General features: G+C 49.1%; 1 protein-coding gene across 1 annotated transcript in view; it reads left to right on the forward strand.

The window, feature by feature from the left end:
- Positions 1 to 12,333, forward strand: part of Strump (WASH complex subunit strump) — a 191,819-nt gene that overhangs the window by 68,572 nt on the left and 110,914 nt on the right. The gene's annotated exons all lie outside the window — the stretch shown is intronic.

The following is a 12,333-nucleotide window of genomic DNA, read 5'->3' on the forward strand; positions in this document are numbered from 1 at the left end:
CATTATGCCCCTCTTCCTGCTCATATAAAATCTCTTCCACACTCTCTTGATGCACCTTATGCAACTCCAATACCATTGCTTTATCACAAATAATGTTTTTGGTAATCGTATTGCGTGCTAACTGCTTCTCATCATTCCAGAGACACAAGCATTTCAATGTTAAGAACACATTGTATATCGTTTTTGCTCAGAATTGTAGCTGTACCAATTGTGGATGTTGTAGTATTTTGCAATTCTAGTTTTTAAATATTAAACTTAGCCGGTGAATATATAGCTGCAACTCTGTTGCTCGACAGACAAAAACTGTACAAAAAAACTCGCCAGCGATCGCTATACAGGTTGCGGGTGTGCCCATCAGCGCCATCTGTCGGCCAGATACCAAGCTCTATGTAAACAAAGACTCAATTTTCTCTCTGTCGACGTGTCGACAAGACGTACTTTACTCGCTGTTGCTAACTGGAGTTTTTCACATCATCTTTGGTGAAGTACTATATTCTGGTTTTGAGCTTTCGCTGTGCAGGGTTTTTCTTCAAGTAAATCCTTGAACTCTTTTTTGTATCGGATTCATTGTTGATGACTTAGATCGTTTTTTGGAATTTTCCCTTGACCAATTCAAAATGGCTGACCCTTCACAAGTTCCCAAATTTAGAAAATGCAATGCTAGGGACTGTTCTAGGCGTCTTCCGAAGGCTTCTATCGACCCTCACACTGTTTGTTCCAATTGTCGGGGTAAAACCTGTCAATTGGAAGATCGGTGTGAGGAGTGCGTGGGCCTTTCGGAATTCAATTTTATCGAATTTGAAAAGTACACACGCAGGCTAGAGAGAGATAGAATTAGGAGAAGTTCTTCTAGGTCTATTGATGTTTCCTCTCCTCATGCCCCACAACCTATTCCTTCCCCTGTAGTGGTTGTTCCTAACCCCCCTCCTAGCACTCAGGAACCATCGATGGCTGACATGATGCGTGCCATCCATGCCCTGGGGGAGAGAGTTGAGTCCCTTGCAAGTGACCGCAATCAACTCATGGCGGATGTTAAGGAGCTTAAGTGCCAAAGTGCAGTGGGAAGTGATAAAGTGCCAAGTGAAAGTGTTGTGAACAGTGTTGCGCTTGAGGGTTCGTCTGTTCGTGCCTGTCGTCCTCCTAGTCCGGGACCTCTTGCAAGCTCCCAAGTCCAGGGGAGAAGCAATGTCGCACGACGCATGGGTTCGAGAGGCTTTAATCAGCGAACAGACGTTCCCTCCATGGTATCAGGCGTATCTCCCCAAGATCGCCCCTACCTACGTAAGACGAGAGAGCCCATTTATACCTCGTCGTCTGAAGGTGTTTCTCGTAAGAAACTTTGGACCAAGGTCTCACGACCTTTAAAACGTAAATCGGTCCCTTCAGGACAAGTCCAACGTCCCGGTTGTAGCCACTGGGTCAGTTCGGACTCGTTGCCGTCATCTGATGACTGCTCACCGCCTAAGAGAGGCAAAGCGGTACCGCTTCAGTCACTAACACCGTCTGTCGCCGCACCTGCTCCCGTAGACCCTAAATGGGCTTTGCTGCAAGACATGCAGTCCAAGCTTACGTCTTTGATGCAGGACTTTCATGCGGAGAAGGTTACTGCCGTACCTTCTAGCCAACAACCTTCCAAGCGATCGGTTGTGCGTCCTGTTAACGCTGAGGTAACCTTCTCGCGTCCACCAGTTGAGGTGGTTCCTCCACCGATGCGATCCAGTGTGGGTTGCCAGCCGCACGTTGACGTTAAGCGACGCACGGAGGTGGTTGTTGACGTTTCTGGACGTTCAACAACCATCAGAGGTGACTTGTTTTGACGCGGTGCGTCAACCTCCGCAACCCGGTGTGGTTTCCACTGCTCAACCCAGTCGGTCTAGACAGTCTCGGGTAGACGCTGTGCGTCCTCGCGCTCCCATGGTTGTTGACAGTTCACAGACTGTGCAGCAGTTCCATGACGTTGCGTCCGGCTCCGTCACGCATGCACCAGTGCGACCGGACTCAGCGAACCAGACGTTGCCCACTCCGTTGCCGTTTCCTCATCAGTTTTCGGATGAGGAACTTTCTGATGATGATGTTGCTGAACAACAAGACGATCAACAATCAGAACTGGACGAGCCTAAGTCAACTCAACCATCTTTGGACTTTAGAAAAGTCTTGGCTATTTTCAAAGAGTTGTTTCCTGACCAGTTTGTTTCTGTGGCTCCTCGTTCTCCGCCGTCAGAGTTTGTATTAGGCATGCCTTCTGCCGCACCTGCCTTTACTAGACTCGTCCTCGCACGCTCGTCTAAGAGAGCTTTGCGGCTGATAGGAGACTGGTTAGAGTCCAAGAAGAGTTTAGGGAAGACAGCATTTGCCTTTCCCCCAGCTAAACTCTCTTCTAGATCGAGCGTCTGGTATGCCACGGGAGAAGTTCTCGGCTTGGGAGTTCCTGCCTCTGCCCAGGGCGACTTCTCAAGTCTTGTAGACTCTCCCCGCCGCCTTGCCATGAGACGCTCGAAGATTTGTTGGTCAGCATCGGACCTGGACCACCTTATGAAAGGGATCTTTAGGGCTTTTGAAGTCTTTAACTTTTTAGACTGGTGCTTAGGAGCCCTGAGCAGGAAAATCTCTTCGACAGATAAAGATATTTCTTTGCTCATTATGTCCTGCATGGACAAGGCCGTCCGTGATGGGTCCAATGAGCTAGCTGCCTCATTCACGTCCGGAGTCCTGAAAAAGCGAGAGTCTCTCTGCTCGTTCCTGTCTGCTGGAATTACACCATGCCAGAGATCTGAGCTTCTCTTTGCTCCCCTTTCCAAGTGCCTGTTTCCAAAAGTCTTGATAAAGGAAATTGCTGCTTCGTTAGTGCAGAAGGACACTCACGATCTAGTTGCGTCCTCAGCTCGCAAAGCCCCCCCTTTGCCTTCATCTTCCGCTAGACCGAGGATAGACACTCCAGCGTCTCGCTTTATTCCGCCCTTTCGTGGCAGAGCCTCCAGCAGAGGAGGTGCTCGTGCCGAAGGGAAGCGAGGGAAGAGGAAAGGATCCAAGTCCTCTAAGGGCAGAGTCTGACTGCCCGCAACTTCAGACAGCAGTGGGAGCCAGACTCAAGAACTTCTGGCAAGCCTGGGAGAGGAGAGGCGCAGATTCACAATCTGTGAAGTTGCTCAGAGAGGGGTACAAAATCCCTTTTGTACACAAACCCCCTCTAGCAACGTCTCCCATCGATCTCTCTCCCAGGTACAGAGAGGAAGAAAAGAGACAAGCCCTGAAACTGGAAGTGTCTCTTTTGCTAGAGAAGGGAGCGGTGGTCAAAGTCTCGGACCTTCAATCACCGGGATTCTACAACCGCCTCTTCCTAGTTTCAAAGAAGACAGGAGGGTGGAGACCGGTGCTAGACGTCAGTGCTCTGAATGTCTTTGTCACAAAGACGAAGTTCTCCATGGAGACCACAAAGTCAGTCTTAGCAGCGGTCAGAAGGGAAGACTGGATGGTCTCCCTAGACCTAAGGGATGCCTACTTCCATGTCCCCATTCACTCAGACTCCCAACCTTTTCTGAGATTCGTTTTCGAAAAAGTGGTCTACCAGTTTCGGGCCCTGTGCTTTGGCCTAAGCACAGCTCCTCTCGTGTTTACGAGGCTGATGAGGAATGTGGCCAAATTCCTCCACTTATCGGACATCCGAGCCTCCCTTTATTTGGACGACTGGCTTCTCAGAGCCTCTTCCAGTCGTCGCTGTCTGAAGGATCTCAAGTGGACTCTAGATCTGACCAAGGAATTGGGACTCCTAGTCAATTTGGAAAAGTCGCAACTGGTCCCATCCCAAACTATTGTGTCTTTAGGGATGGAGATTCACAGTCTAGCTTTTCGGGCTTTTCCGTCGGCCCCCAGAATAAGTCAAGCCCTGTTATTCATCCAGAACATGCTGAAGAAGGAACGCTGCTCAGTCAGGCTGTGGATGAGTCTGGTAGGGACGCTGTCATCCCTGGAACAATTTGTGTCACTAGGAAGACTACACCTCCGTCCGCTTCAATACCATCTAGCTTTTCACTGGAAAAAGGACAAGACGCTAGAAGCGGTCTCGATCCCGATTTCCGAAAAGATGAAGTCTTGTCTGACTTGGTGGAAGGACAATATCAACCTAAGAGAGGGTCTTCCCCTGGCTGTTCAGATTCCCAACCACGTTCTCTTCTCGGACGCATCGGACGTGGGCTGGGGCGCGACACTAGACGGTCGGGAATGCTCAGGACTGTGGAACTCGAGTCAGAGGAGCATGCATATCAACTGCAAGGAGCTGTTGGCAGTACATCTGGCCTTGAAAAGCTTCAAGTCTCTCCTTCGAGGCAAAGTGGTGGAAGTAAACTCAGACAACACCACGGCCTTGGCGTACATCTCCAAACAAGGAGGTACCCACTCACTGACGTTGTACGAGATCGCAAGGGACCTGCTCATCTGGTCAAAAGGTCAAGACATCTCCCTTGTAACGAGGTTCATCCAAGGCAACTTGAATGTCATAGCAGATTGTCTCAGTCGGAAAGGGCAAGTAATTCCAACAGAATGGACCCTCCACAAGGATGTGTGCAAGAGACTTTGGGCCACTTGGGGCCAACCAACCATAGATCTCTTTGCAACCTCGCTGACCAAGAGGCTTCCAATCTATTGCTCCCCAGTCCCGGACCCAGCAGCAATACATATAGATGCCTTCCTCCTAGATTGGTCACATCTGGATCTCTACGCATTCCCACCGTTCAAGATTGTCAACAAGGTACTGCAGAAGTTCGCCTCTCACGAAGGGACAAGGTTGACGTTAGTTGCTCCCCTCTGGCCCGCGAGAGAATGGTTCACCGAGGTACTTCGATGGCTAGTAGACGTTCCCAGAAGTCTTCCTCTAAGGGTGGACCTTCTACGTCAGCCTCACGTAAAGAAGGTACACCAAAGCCTCCTCGCTCTTTGTCTGACTGCCTTCAGACTATCGAAAGACTCTCGAGAGCTAGAGGCTTTTCGAAGGAGGCAGCCAGTGCGATTGCTAGAGCAAGGAGAGCATCCACCATTAGAGTCTACCAGTCGAAGTGGGAAGTCTTCCGAGACTGGTGCAAGTCAGTTTCTGTATCCTCGACCAGTACCTCTGTAGCTCAAATAGCTGATTTTCTCTTATACCTGAGAAAAGGACGATCCCTTTCAGCTCCCACTGTCAAGGGCTACAGAAGCATGTTGGCATCGGTCTTCCGGCATAGAGGCTTAGATCTTTCCAACAATAAAGATCTTCAAGACCTCCTTAAGTCTTTTGAGACCACCAAGGAGCGTCGTTTGGCTACCCCTGGATGGAATTTAGATGTGGTGCTAAGATTCCTCATGTCAGACAGGTTTGAGCCGTTACAATCAGCCTCCCTGAAAGATCTCACTCTAAAGACTCTTTTCCTGGTATGCTTAGCCTCGGCTAAAAGAGTCAGTGAGATTCATGCCTTCAGCAAGAACATCGGATTTTCGTCAGAAAAAGCCACCTGTTCGCTACAACTTGGTTTTCTAGCCAAAAATGAGCTGCCTTCTCGGCCTTGGCCTAAATCTTTCGATATTCCCAGCTTATCGGAGATCGTAGGCAATGAACTAGAAAGAGTCTTATGCCCTGTGAGAGCTCTTAAGTTCTATTTAAAGCGTACCAAACCTTTACGAGGCCAATCTGAAGCTTTATGGTGTTCAGTTAAGAAACCATCTTTGCCTATGTCAAAGAATGCTTTATCATTCTTTATCAGATTGTTAATACGAGAAGCTCATTCACATCTGAGTGAGGAAGACCGAGCTTTGCTTAAGGTGAAGACGCACGAAGTTAGAGCTGTTGCAACTTCCGTGGCCTTTAAGCAAAATAGATCTCTGCGAAGTATAATGGACGCAACCTATTGGAGAAGCAAGTCAGTGTTCGCGTCTTTTTATCTAAAGGATGTCCAGTCTCTTTACGAGAACTGCTACACACTGGGACCATTCGTAGCAGCGAGTGCAGTAGTGGGTGAGGGCTCAACCACTACAATTCCCTAATTCCATATCCTTTTAATCTTTCTCTTGAAATGTTTTTAATGTTGTTTTTATGGGTTGTCCGGAAGGCTAAGAAGCCTTTCGCATCCTGGTTGATTTGGCGGGTGGTCAAAGTCATTTCTTGAGAGCGCCCAGATTAGGGGTTTGATGAGGTCCTGTTGTATGGATTGCAGCCCTTGATACTTCAGCTCCTAGGGGTCTATCAGCATCCTAAGAGGATCGCGAGGCTCCGTAAGGAAGACGTACTTATAAGGCAGAGTAACCGTTCAAGTCGACTTCCTTACCAGGTACCTATTTATTTTGTTTTTGTTATTTTGATAACTTCTAAAATGAAATAAAAACTCTTAGCTCATAAAATGTAAACATATTTTACTGGTCTCTACCCACCATCCTGGGTGTGAATCAGCTATATATTCACCGGCTAAGTTTAATATTTAAAAATGATATTTTAATTATAAAATAAATTTTTGAATATACTTACCCGCTGAATATATAAATTAAATGACCCTCCCTTCCTCCCCAATAGAGACGCAGTGGGACGAGGAGAAAATTGAGTCTTTGTTTACATAGAGCTTGGTATCTGGCCGACAGATGGCGCTGATGGGCACACCCGCAACCTGTATAGCGATCGCTGGCGAGTTTTTTTGTACAGTTTTTGTCTGTCGAGCAACAGAGTTGCAGCTATATATTCACCGGGTAAGTATATTCAAAAATTTATTTTATAATTAAAATATCATTTTATAGGTCTGCTGCATGCATACTGTGTTCATGCTTCACAATAATTTCTTTTTTCACTTTACATTAATCATCTTCGTATCATTAATTAGTTCCAAGAGACAAAACGTAAGTTGAATTTAGACATAGGTCAGATTTTTTCCATTTGAAATTACAATATTCAAAGGCTCACACATTTTCCAAACATGAAAAAGTACTTACTACCTGCTATCATAATGTAAAAACCAGGTATAGTACTTACATTATTAAGCTTCCAGGTGAAGTACAGTACTTTACAGTACGGTATTAATTGTTATTTTATGACTTAGAGACTGGTGAAAGGTGGGAAAAAAAACGATGCCAGTTGGATTTTATTTTTGTATTCAATATCTAAAGAGAGCGAAGTAGTCGGAAATGACATATGTTGAATCGATGTAAAGAGGGGTATTACTGTGCTGTACTGTTAATTTTCAATATTAATCTTACCCGATGATCATGTAGCTGTCAACTCCGTTGCCCGACAGAAATCTACGGTCGGGATACGCCAGCGATCGCTATCCAGGTGGGGGTGTACACAACAGCGCCATCTGTGAGTAGGTACTCAAGTACTTCTTGTCAACAAGAACTCAATTTTTCCTCTGTCGTGCCGCCGGCAAGACCTACTTGGATACGCTGTTGATTTTGGAGTCTTTGTTCACGATTTGGTGATGTATTTGCTCTAAAGTTATAGCCTTCGCTATTCAGGAAGCTTTCTCATTAGCTTAGCAAGCTTTTGGAATTAATTTAGATTAATTGGTAACGAACTTTGCTAGATTTTGGAATTCCCCCTTGACTACTTCTAAATTCAAGATGTCTGACCAGTCTCAAGTACCTAAGTACAGGCAGTGTAGTGTTAGGACTTGTACTAGGCGTCTTCCGAAGGCCTCTATAGATCCTCACACCGTATGTTCCAATTGTAGGGGTAAATCCTGTCAATTGGAAGATCGATGTGGGGAATGTGCTGGACTTTCGGAATTCGATTTTAACGAATTCCTTAGATATGCACATAGGTTAGAGAAGGAGAGAAATAGGAGGAGTTCTTCTCGCTCTGTGGATTTTTCCTCTCCCCATGCCCCTCAACCTTTTCCTTCCCCTGTGGTGGTGACTCCCGAACCTGCTACGAGTGCTCAGCCTGGTATGGCGGATATGTTGCGTGCCATTCAGGCTCTCGGTGACAAAGTGGAGTCATTGGCTAATGACCGTAATCAGCTCTTGGCAGATGTCAGACAGCTGAAAGCGAAAAGTGCAGTGGGAAGTGTTAGTGCTAGTGATGTGCAAAGTGTCAGTGTCAGTGTTGCGCATGAGGGTACATCTGTGCGTGCCAGTCGTCCTCCCAGTCCGGGACCTCTTGCAAGCTCCCAAGCCCAGGGGAGAAGCAATGTCGAAGGACCAAAGGGTTCGGCAGGCCTTGATCGGCGCACGGATGTATCCTCAGTGGTTGCGGACGTATCTGTTAAGGATCGTCCCATCCACATACAGACGAATGAGCCCTTACATTCCTCGTCTGTGGAAGAGGTTTCCAGGAGGAAACGGTGGACCAAGGTCTCACGACCGCTCAAGCGTAAGGTCCCTTCCGAGCTAGTCCAACGGCCCAGGTGTAGCCACTGGGTCAGTTCGGACTCGCCGCAGTCATCTGATGACTGCACACCTCCCAAGAGAGGTAGAGTGGTCCCTCAACAGGCTACTGCTCCGTCTGTTGTTGCTCCAACCACAGTAGACCCTAAGTGGTCCATGCTGCAGACTATGCAGTCTCAGCTTGCTGCATTCATGCAGGAGTATCATGCTGAGAAGGCTCCTGTTAACCTACAACCCGCCGAGGTTGTGCGCTCAGCAGATACTGCGGCTGCCTGCTCCCACACTCCACCTGTGAGAGCTCCACCACCGATACGCAGTCCACCCTGCCAGACGCATGTTCTTGCTGCACCATCTGCTAACATGCGTGAGCTGCCGCATCAGGAGTTGCCGGGTTCCAGCTCTATGCGGCATTCTCCTCAGCCCATGCAGCATGCTCTGCAGACCTTACAGCATGCTCCGCATACCATGCAGCATGAGCCGCATACCTTACAGCATGCTCTGCATACCATACCGCATGCTCCTCATCCCACCGCAGACCCTCCCACACACCAGCCCTCTGCTTTTGTTGTTGCCAGCTCGCAGACCGACCAGCAGCGGCATGATGTTGGATCCGCAGGTACGCATGCACCCGTACTGCCGGATTCAGCCGTTCAGCTTTCTGCTCTGCCTTTACCTCTTACAACTCAGCTTTCGGAGGATGAGGTATCGGATGATGAAGCTGCACATCTGGATGAGCCTCACTCTGATTTTGAAGGGCCCAAGTCTACTGCTCCCTCCTTAGACTTTCGTAAAGTCCTTGCCTTGTTCAGGGACTTGTATCCTGAGCAGTTTGTGTCTGCAACCCCGCGTTCTCCTCCCTCCGAGTTTGCTCTGGGCATGCAGTCTGCTGCGCCTGCCTTCACCAAGCTTGTTCTCGCCAGATCATCTAAGAGAGCTTTGAGGGTTATGGGGGACTGGTTGCAGTCCAAGAAGCAACTGGGAAGGACTTCTTTCGTCTTTCCGCCTCCCAAGCTTGCTTCTAAGTCGAGCGTCTGGTATGCCACGGGAGAGGAACCCGGCTTGGGGGTTCCTGCCTCTGCCCAGGCCGACTTCTCAAGTCTGGTTGACTCTCCCCGCAGGTTGGCTATGAGACGTTCGAAGATCTGCTGGTCCTTTTCCGATTTAGATCATCTGTTGAAGGGAGTCTTTCGTGCCTTCGAGATATTCAACTTCCTCGATTGGTGTTTGGGAGCCTTAAGCAGGAAGACTTCCCCTTCAGATAAGGACTCGGCCATGCTGATCATGTCTAGCATGGACAAAGCAATTCGGGATGGGTCTGGTGAACTTGCGGCTTCATATGTATCAGGAGTCCTTAAGAAGAGAGAACATCTTTGCTCCTTCTTATCAGCTGGTATCACTCCTTGCCAGAAGTCAGAGTTGTTGTTTGCTCCTCTCTCCAAGTGTCTGTTTCCGGAGGTGCTGATCAAGGGGATGGCTGCCTCACTTATCCAGAAGGATACTCATGATCTTATGGCATCTTCTGCACGTAAGGCTAAAACCTTACCTTCCGTGCCTAGACCCTTCCGCCCTGCAGCAGTTGACACACCTGCTTCTAGGTTCATCCCGCCCTTTCGTGGCAGAGCCTCCAGCAGAGGAGGTACCCGTGCAGACAGTCACCGTGGCAAGTCCAAGAAGGGTTCCAAGTCCGCAAAAGGCAAGTTTTGACTGCCTTCCTCTCCAGACAGCAGTAGGAGCCAGTCTCAAGACCTTCTGGCAAGCTTGGGAGAGCAGAGGTGCAGACGCTCAGTCTGTGAAGTGGCTAAGGGAGGGTTACAGAATTCCGTTCTGCCGCAGTCCCCCTCTAGCTACGTCTCCCATCAACCTCTCTCCCAACTACAAGGAGAAGGACAAGAGGCTAGCGTTGCATCAAGAGGTGTCGCTCTTGCTACAAAAGGAAGCGGTGGTCATAGTCCGGGATCATCAATCCCCGGGCTTTTACAACCGTCTCTTCCTGGTAGCCAAGAAGACAGGAGGTTGGAGACCGGTGCTGGACGTCAGTGCTCTCAATGCTTTTGTCACCAAGCAGACGTTCACGATGGAGACGACGAAGTCGGTCCTAGCAGCGGTCAGGCAGGAGGACTGGATGGTCTCGTTAGACCTGAAAGACGCGTACTTTCACGTCCCCATCCATCCAGACTCCCAACCTTTCCTAAGATTCGTCTTTGGAAAGGTTGTGTACCAGTTCCAAGCCCTGTGCTTTGGCCTAAGCACGGCACCTCTTGTGTTTACCAGACTGATGAGGAATATTGCGAAATTCCTACACTTGGCAGACATCAGAGCCTCCCTCTATTTAGACGACTGGCTTTTAAGAGCTCCCACAAGTCGTCGCTGTCTGGAGAATCTCAGATGGACTATGGATCTGACCAAGGAACTGGGCCTCCTGGTCAATTTAGAGAAGTCCCAGCTCGTCCCATCCCAGACCATTGTCTACCTGGGTATGGAGATTCAGAGTCGAGCTTTTCGGGCTTTTCCGTCAGCCCCAAGGATCAATCAAGCCCTAGAATGCATCCAGAGCATGCTGAGAAGGAACCGATGCTCAGTCAGGCAGTGGATGAGTCTAACAGGGACACTTTCATCGCTGGCCCTGTTCATCGAGTTAGGGAGACTCCACCTCCGCCCCCTTCAGTATCATCTGGCTGCTCACTGGATAAAGGACATGACGCTAGAGGCGGTCTCAGTTCCTGTTTCCGAAGAGATGAGGTCTACTCTAACGTGGTGGAAGAACAGCATTCTTCTCAAGGAAGGTCTACCTTTAGCTGTTCAGACCCCCGACCACCGTCTCTTCTCGGACGCATCGGACACGGGCTGGGGTGCGACACTGGACGGACAGGAATGCTCGGGCACATGGAATCAGGAGCAAAGGACACTTCACATCAATTGCAAGGAGTTGTTGGCGGTTCATCTGGCCTTGATAAACTTCAAGTCCCTCCAGCTAAACAAGGTGGTGGAGGTGAACTCCGACAACACCACAGCCTTGGCTTACATCTCCAAGCAGGGAGGGACTCATTCGAGGAAGTTGTTCGAGATCGCAAGGGACCTCCTCATTTGGTCAAAAGATCGAAAGCTCACGCTGGTAACGAGGTTCATTCAGGGCGATATGAATGTCATGGCAGATCGCCTCAGCCGGAAGGGTCAGGTCATCCCCACAGAGTGGACCCTTCACAAGAATGTTTGCAGCAGACTATGGGCCCTGTGGGGTCAGCCAACCATAGATCTATTCGCTACCTCGATGACCAAGAGGCTCCCGTTGTATTGTTCTCCGATTCCAGACCCAGCAGCAGTTCACGTGGATGCCTTTCTGCTGGATTGGTCCCATCTCGACCTGTATGCGTTCCCGCCGTTCAAGATTGTCAACAGGGTACTTCAGAAGTTCGCCTCTCACAAAGGGACACGGTTGACGTTGGTTGCTCCCCTCTGGCCCGCGAGAGAATGGTTCACCGAGGTACTGCAATGGCTAGTCGACGTTCCCAGGACTCTTCCTCTAAGAGTGGACCTTCTGCGTCAACCTCACGTAAAGAAGGTACACCCAAACCTCCACGCTCTTCGTCTGACTGCCTTCAGACTATCGAAAGACTCTCTAGAGCTAGAGGCTTTTCGAAGGAGGCAGCCAGAGCGATTGCCAGAGCAAGGAGGACATCCACTCTCAGAGTCTATCAGTCTAAATGGGAAGTCTTCCGAAGCTGGTGCAAGGCCAATGCAGTTTCCTCAACCAGTACCACTGTAACCCAGATTGCTGACTTCCTGTTACATCTAAGGAACGTAAGATCCCTATCAGCTCCTACGATCAAGGGTTACAGAAGTATGTTGGCAGCGGTTTTCCGCCACAGAGGCTTGGATCTTTCCACCAACAAAGATCTACAGGACCTCCTTAGGTCTTTTGAGACCTCAAAGGAACGTCGGTTGTCCACTCCGGGCTGGAATCTAGACGTGGTCTTAAGGTTCCTAATGTCACCAAGATTT

The sequence above is a fragment of the Palaemon carinicauda genome, chromosome 4, assembly GCF_036898095.1.
Source record: "Palaemon carinicauda isolate YSFRI2023 chromosome 4, ASM3689809v2, whole genome shotgun sequence".
Lineage (NCBI taxonomy): Eukaryota > Metazoa > Arthropoda > Malacostraca > Decapoda > Palaemonidae > Palaemon > Palaemon carinicauda.